The 8,519-nt window shown below is 40.7% G+C and overlaps 1 pseudogene; it reads left to right on the top strand.

The window, feature by feature from the left end:
• Window positions 1–5,147: 5,147 nt before the first annotated feature.
• LOC126427489 (5S ribosomal RNA) lies at window positions 5,148–5,265 on the top strand (annotated as a pseudogene).
• The last annotated feature ends 3,254 nt before the right edge of the window (window positions 5,266–8,519 follow it).

The following is an 8,519-nucleotide window of genomic DNA, read 5'->3' as shown; positions in this document are numbered from 1 at the left end:
AAGAGTGCTGTTGGATATCTGGAACCCCCCCGCCCCTTACATTTCTGCTGCATGTAAACCAGTCTGGAGGCAAAGGATATCTAAAATTTAAAGAACTCTCAGTATTCTTCAAGTAAGTTTAAGCAATGCTATGCTATGCTGTGGGTTTGCAATTCCTACACATCACAATGTGACTGAGATGGCAGTCATACATTTGTAGAGCAGAATAAATGTAGAACTGCAAAGCACCTCGCTCACTGAATGGTATGGGAACTATGTCTATGACCGCTTACGAACAAGGTTATCAGAAATCGAAGAAAGAGGCTCTGGAAAGTATAAAGTAACATGCTGTTTTTGGACGTTTTTGCATACATCCAATATCAACGTAATGAGAGTTCTTCATAAATAAAAATTCCAGGAGATACTGGCTATTAAAGTAATAAATAAAGATGAATTCTGTTTTGCATAGTGTGGGCTGTGAGAATAATTTGGAGACCATCTGGAGTGCCCTGGTATTATATACGTGAAAGCATTGGTTATTCAATGAAAATTCAGCACATCGACAAATTTGATGAGCAGAATATGCATATCTCTATTCATATATACACCTTGGATGCATCCAAGGATAGTGATGGTAAGATTGCTCATAAAGTTGTTGGCTCCCTGCATTTTTCAGAATTTGCAAGGCAGCGTGAAAAACATACAGATTTCACGATCATTTCTGATGAAAGAAATACAAAGCAGCATTACTGTTTGATAAAAAACCTGTTATCACATTTTATTTTATCACAGCTGAATAAACGTCATGGTGTACAGTACATCTGCAGTAGATATTTCAGTACATTTGACAAGAGCGAAAATGTTTCTGAGCAGTAGCATGACAGTTCTATAAAAGCTCCCCATTGTATAGACAGGTGATGATAAATACACAAAATTTAAAAATTTTCTCCTCAAACAGAAACTACCATTCACTGTCTACTCAGACTTGGAATTTGTACTCAATCTGTAGTGCAATCTGAAGAAGATCCCAATATTTCACAAACCGCTATCACAGAACAACATGTACTCTTTGCAGTAGCATAGAAAGCCCAATGTTCATACGATCCATCTCTTCACCATATCGAATTGTACACTGGTACAGGTCCTGCAAGATGGTTGCTCTCTGAGGTGGAAGAACTTGCAGTGAGACTGATGATCTTTATAATACCTCTGTTCATATACTCGAAACACCTGAAAGTCATTCATTATATGAGAATGCGTTTGCAGTCAACTGTAAGATAAAACAACTGAAAAAGTTGTTAGGGATCATTGTTATTTAATTATTAAATTGTGTGGTGCAGCACACAACTCGTGTAATTTGAGTTATAAACTTCCCTGGCACATACAATTCGAGCAGATAACATGTTCATTTCCTCACTGAACACTTGAGTGAATTACGTTTGCCTGAAGATTCGGTTAATGTTATAGCCAAGAACCTGAAAAGTGCATTTCATTTTCAAAGAGTATAACAGGAAATATCACATTATGGACAGTATAGTTATCTGACAAACTTATGACATACATCTCAGGACGCAATCCCAGCACCCAAGGAGCAACATAATTGTCTGATAATTCACAGGCCAACGATGGAATAACTCTTTTGGTGAAAATACCTCACTCTTATGTTTTTAGGGAGGGAAATCCAAATATGATACTTAAAAAAACTGTATTACCCACCATTTCTTCACGTTTTACAGCTAAATTTATAAAATTAAGCGATTTTTAATGAATTTAACAGCTTTTATGTAGTTAAAATAATTTAAAAAGGAGGTGTAATGAAAGTAGATGACATTGGTAGCACTGCTGAAAAACATTTGCTGGCTAAAAAAGGCCGATTCTATTTTTTGTTAACAGATGGAGTCTTGTTTACTGTCAACCTAACCTCACTTTCCCCTTTCCTGTACATGTGCTAAGTACAATGTCTATTCGTGGTTGTAAAAACTCTGCTGATAGTTTTTGTTATATTTGTGGTGAAATTGTGATTAAAAAACACCAAAGAAACATTACAGACTCAGTGAAAAAAGTTTGCCTATCATACTTTGGATCTAAACTTAGTGATCAAATAAAATCTTGGGCGCCACATAAGGTATGTTATGTGTGTGTTGAAGATCTGAGAAAATTGTCCAAAAAGGAAAAATGAAAGCCTTTACATTTGCTGTTCCTATGATATGGAGGGAGCCAAGAAATCATTCCAATGATTGCTCCTTTAGCACTGTTGATATTACAGGTCATAATTCGAAAAAATGAAGGTAATAAGCTAAATTAACCTTCGGTAAGGCGTGGTGTACATTTGCCGGTTCCTGAACCACCAGGTGATTTAAACTCTATTCCAACAGAAGTATTTTCTGATGTACAATCTGATTTAGATGAACAAGGCGATTATGAATTCCATTGTAATATAGAAAGTCTACAGCCCAAATTATTTACTCATACCCAGCTTAACGATTTGGTTAGGGATCTGGGCATAACGAAAGAAAAACCTGAATTGCTTGGCTCTAGATTAAAAGAAAAGATCTTATGGGCAGTTGGAACCAGCATATACATGTATAAAAAGAGAGAGCAGCAATTTTCCAAATTTTTTCAATAAGAAGGTGATTTAGTGTACTGCCCAGTCTGATGAATGAGTTTGGTTTTCACCAGGACCTTAAAGTGATGGAAGAATGCTACCAAGGCCGCTGGAACACCAACGTGATGGGGGAATACTGTTGGTCACTTTACTGAGAAGTTCAGCAAACCACTCATCGTAGAAAAAGCTACACAAGAAGCTTCAAAGGAAAAAGAGAAAGAAAATACAAACCAATACCAGCTGACAAGTGAAACCTCTATTAACTCATAACATTGTTTTATTTAGCTTACAGTAAATACAAACCATGCTTATGTTGTAACAAAGCATTTCACTTCTTTCTCTGTTCACCATATAGCATAGGATTTTTATACTATATAGTAAAAAGCATATTGCTCGAAAAAACTAAGGCTTGATTTAAACTCAATTCTTAAAAATCTATAAATATCAGCTATCAAAGTAAAAAAGTTTTTTTTAAAAAAGTTTTTCGTTGGCCTGCGTAATATCTTACATAATTACCCGATGAAATGATGACATATATTTCAGGATCCATGCATAGTAGGAGAGTAACAACATAATATGATAATTAAACATGCAGGTAATCGAACCAAAACATCTGAGGATCCAGAGGTCTCACCACTTAGCAGAGTTGTGTCATTGTGTGACACTACAGCAGATTGGGGGGGGGGGGGGGGGACAGCCACCTCAGGGGGTGTTGCAACGTGTGACCTTGTTGTTGCTATGACAGTATTGAGAGTACTGCAACCGGCGTAATTAGAAATGAACCTTGAATTGTCTTTAAAAGAACACTTCTCCTCTATTATCTAACTGACAATTGGGGATGAGCTAGTTGTGCACATTACGACTGTGGTAGCTCCATACAGTCAATCCACCATATTGCTGCTGACCATTGTCTTCGAGCCAACAAAGGAACCATAATCGACATTCACCATGCATCACATGAAGCAATCTAATAGATAAGATAACTAGACCTGGAGATGTAAGATTGTGCTAGCCAGTGACTGTGTACATTTGTTTACAGGTATTGTATACACATATTTGTTTCTATCATACAATAAATAAATAAATAAGTGAGTGCAGAAGATAAGGATACATATTATGTTTGTTAAGAAGTGATCCTAAGTCCTTACATCCTGATTATAAATGTAACTTTTCATATTAAAAATGTAAAATACAAAAATATGGAAAGACGCTCAAGCTTGCCTGTCACCATTTGAAGACATCAAAACTGTATGTGCTTGTTGGCGCCAATCAAATATTGCCAGAATAATCGATATTTGGCACATAAACATGCATAGTTACAATTCAAATAATAAAATAGATCTATTATTATCATGATAAGAAATAAAAATTATAAAATAAGAGCAGGATTATGTATGAGAAATACAAATCACAATGCATATGTACGTTTTGCAGTAAATTAAAAGGTGCGACTCGTATATCTACTTCTTCTTTCAAAATCATTGCCCAGTATGGGAGAAAAGTGTTGTGACTTGGCAAGACAGCCAAGCCACTATGGAAGCCGAAAGGCACACATTTAACCTCACGCAGGCTGGCGTGAGGTCTGGAACAGTTAAGGGAATTTATAGTAGCAAAGAACGTAAGTAACTACTGGAATACTTAACTTTAATTCATAATTGGTGAACATCGGTCTGACGGTACATGCATCACAAGATAAATAGCAAATGATAATGGCGCCTTGCTAGGTCGTAGCAAATGACGTAGCTGAAGGCTATGCTAACTATCGTCTCGGCAAATGAGAGCGTAATTTGTCAGTGAACTATCGCTAGCAAAGTCGGCTGTACAACTGGGGCGAGTGCTAGGAAGTCTCTCTAGACCTGCCGTGTGGCGGCGCTCGGTCTGCAATCACTGATAGTGGCGACACGCGGGTCCGGCGTATACTAACGGACCGCGGCCGATTTAAAGGCTACCACCTAGCAAGTGTGGTGTCTGGCGGTGACACCACAAAAAGCATTTGCTTTCAACTCAAAAATTTTCCTTGACTTCCGAAAATCATTCAATACAGTTTCGTATGGCCGCCTAATCAATAAAATAACAAGAGCACGGAATATCAGTCCAGCTGTGTGACTGGACTGAAGAGTTGTTACCAAAAAGAACACAACGTATCAGTTTGAATGGAGAGAGGTCTTCACACATAAAAGAAACTTCGGGTGTTACCCAGGGAAATGTTACAGAACCGTCACTTTTCACAATACACGTATATGTGTCCTAGTATATGAAGTCGGAAGTTCAATGAGGCTTTTTGCAGATGACGATGTAGACAGAGACGTCAAAACGCTAGAAAATTGTAGCGAAATGCAGAAAGGCCAACAAAGGATCGACGTTTGGTGCAGTAAGTGGCAGTTAACCCTGAATACAAAGAAATGTGACGTATTGCGAATACAGACACCTTTAGTGTATGATTGCAAAGTTAAAGAACAATCACTGGAGGCAGTTATTTCCGTAAAATATCTCGGAGTATGCTTACAGAGCGATACGAACTGGAACGACCACATAAAATTAATCTGCATCTACGTCATACTCTGCCAACGGCCTTGCTGCAGTGCTATCACCGGTTCCCGTCAGATCACCGAAGTTAAGCGCTGTCGGGCTGGGTTAGCGTTTGGATGGGTGACCATCCGGTCTACCGAGCGCTGTTGGCAAGTGGGGTGCACTGAGCCCTTGTGAGGCAAACTGAGGAGCTACTCGATTGAGAAGTAGCGGCTCGCGTCTTGTAAACTGACATACAGCCAGAAAAGCTGAATTGCTTGGCTCTAGATTAAAAGAAAAGAACTTATTGCCAGTTGGAACCAGCATATACATGTATAGAAAGAGAGAGCAGCAATTTTACAAATTTTTTGAACGAGAAGGTGATTTAGTGCACTGCTCAGACATTCCCAGTCTGATGACTGGCCACATACCCCTCCTTATCCGCATCCAGTCACCCCTGTGGGTTGACGACGACACGACGGCTGGTCGGTACTGTTGGGCCTTCCAATGCCTGTTCGGACGGAGTTACATCACACTCCGCAAGCCGCGTAGCAGTGTGTGGCGGGCGGTAGCTACTGTACCACTGACTGATCCCCCCTTCCCCGCTCCGGTCGCGAATGGCGAAGCGTCTGTACTGGCTCTAATAACTCGAATGTTCTCATCGTGGTCATTTAGCGAGATGCGTGATGGAGGAAGTAGCATGTCAGATTCTTATGCAGAGTGCTCTCTCTAAAATCCAATAGGAAACCTCACTGTGATGCACAACCCCTCTCTTGCAGCGGCTGCCATTGGCATTTGTTGAGCGTCTGTGTAGCGCTCACCCGCGGAATAAACGAACCCCCTCTCTGTAGAATCTTCTCTGTCTCTCTCGTCAGTCCTACCTAGTATGTGCCCCAGACTGATGAAAAATACTCAAGAATCGGTCACATAAGCGCCTTGTAAGCCACGCCTTGCGTGCGTGAGTTACATGTCCTTAACATTCTCCCTATTAATCTGTCTCGTGTCCAGTTTTCCTACTGATTGGATTATATAGTAGTTCCACATAAGATCGCTCTGGATATATAGTCCTAGATATTTTATGGTAGAGACCGTTTCCAGCAATTTGTCATCAATAGTGTAGTTGTACAGTAGTAGATTTCTTTTCCTACGTATTCGCAGTATGTTACATTTACCTACGATCAGGGTGAACTCGCAGAGCGTGCACCATTCATCAGTCCTCTGCAGGTCCTTCAGAAAATCGATATTGTCTTCTCGCCGCGCTACTTCCTGATACACAACCGCATCGTCCGCGAACAGTGTTAAAGAGCTTCCAGCTGTAACACTGTCACATGAGGGCTCCAGAAGCGCTTGTTCAGAATTTAGTCTGCCACTTTGGTCACACATCCACGCACAGCAGACAGGGGAGTGAATGTCCTGCCACAATACGTACACGGGGACGCATGGTGACGCTATGTGTGATTTACGTCCACCCCACACTTCTCGCAACCGATTTGTAGTCGACTTGCTTACCTGGCGTCTCATAGACGTTGCCCCACTAGGTTTCTTCTCCTTCGGTCGCGATCTGTAACGCTTCTACCACAAACAGTGCATAATAATGTGAAGAGTGAGTATGTTGAAATGGTAAGCATAATAATAATAGTAAAATGTTAGGATGCCAACTAATTACGGTTTATTTCACCAATCACAAAATTAGTAAGATGATTTCTAGAGCCAGTCTACCGTTAATAACAAAAATTAGTTTCCCGCTCATTATTCATTAGTTCCCAAACACAGACAAAGTCTCAAAAATGCTTCACACGATCTTGGAATCAACATGAAATCGCACAAATATATTTTCCGAGACAAAAGCAACAGTTTACTCTATCTTTATCCGGACTTGCACTCTGCATTTCAGTTTACGTGGTGCTACTTTGGAAACCGATCGCCCACTAGTCGAGAGCTATCTTAACAGTTTGGCGCCTGGTCCATCCTTTCCATCAATAAGCGCTGACAGTAACTGAAATTTATAATTATCATTTTCTAATGGAGTGATACTGAAATTATTACTAACAAGTTTTCAGTGCAAGTAACGTCATCAGCACGGCTGTTTAAATAGTAAATATAGTTGATGAAAGATTCGCTTCTTGACGGCCAGAGAGGTGGCTGAGTCCCCACCGTGCCACTGTCCCTCTGCTCCAGTAGGTTGCTACACGGCTGTCGCTCGCCCGGCCCTTCCCACGCTATGCGACCACCTGGCGCGTTGTCTGACGGGTCTGCCTGGTGATCCTACCTACTCGCTAGCCTCCCGTAGCAAAATCCTCCTATACCTTGCAATAAAACATAGCAACAAAAATGTAATACGTAAACGTTGGCAGGGAAGCGACGTAAACGGCACACGAAGCTTTCTACTACATCATTACCATTCTACTATATTAATACACAGTTAGTTCGATGATGAAAAATTAATCAGCTCTCCTCCAGTTTCATTTATTTCTGTTTCGTTAAATCTTTAATTGAGGTTTGGATAACCGAATCAACAGTTTGTCCATTGAGATTTCCGACGAGGAAAACTTTCCCTGTTTAGGGAACAGTCACAATTAAAAAAAAAAAAAAAAAAAGGCTCTGAGCACTATGGGACTTAACATCTGAGGTCATCAGTCCCCTAGAACTTAGAAGTACTTAAACCTAACTAACCTAAGGACATCACACACATCCATGCCTGAGGCAAGATTCGAACCTGCGACCGTAGCGGTGGCGCGGTTCTAGACTGAAGCGCCTAGAACCACTCGGCCACACCCGCCGGCTGTCAATTACAGCTTGAAGATTATTATAGCTCATTGTCTCTTGTTTACGTCTTCCCACATCATCTGCACATACAGATTTATTTTCCTTTATTATCATCTTGGTTATCCTTTTATTGACACAGCTGACGCCAGTAAAGTTATTATTAAATTTCTTGTGAATTAGAATGGTTCAAATGGCTCTGAGCACTATGGGACTCAACATCTTAGGTCATAAGTCCCCTAGAACTTAGAACTACTTAAACCTAACTAACCTAAGGACATCACACACACCCATGCCCGAGGCAGGATTCGAACCTGCGACCGTAGCAGTCCCGCGGTTCCGGACTGCAGCGCCAGAACCGCTAGACCACCGCGGCCGGCTGTGAATTAGAATTCCCACTCCTGCATGTGCTGCTAGATGTTTGTCAGCATCGGAGTAGAATAGTGTGTGTAACTTCCTCTTACGGTTGAGCCTTTCCCGTTTCTTTTCATCTCGGTCAGTGTGCATACGCTTATTTTATGTTCTTCCATTTCCACAACAATTTCCTGTCCTTTATTATTCCATGAAGGTATATTCTATGCAGCAGCGCCTGAGTATTTGATTTCTCGATTTTTAATCCTTTTCTGAGACCTGGTCGTCACGATTTTATCAATCCTGTTTTGAG

This window comes from Schistocerca serialis, chromosome 11 (assembly GCF_023864345.2).
Source record: "Schistocerca serialis cubense isolate TAMUIC-IGC-003099 chromosome 11, iqSchSeri2.2, whole genome shotgun sequence".
Lineage (NCBI taxonomy): Eukaryota > Metazoa > Arthropoda > Insecta > Orthoptera > Acrididae > Schistocerca > Schistocerca serialis.
This window is presented reverse-complemented; position numbering and strand designations above follow the sequence as displayed.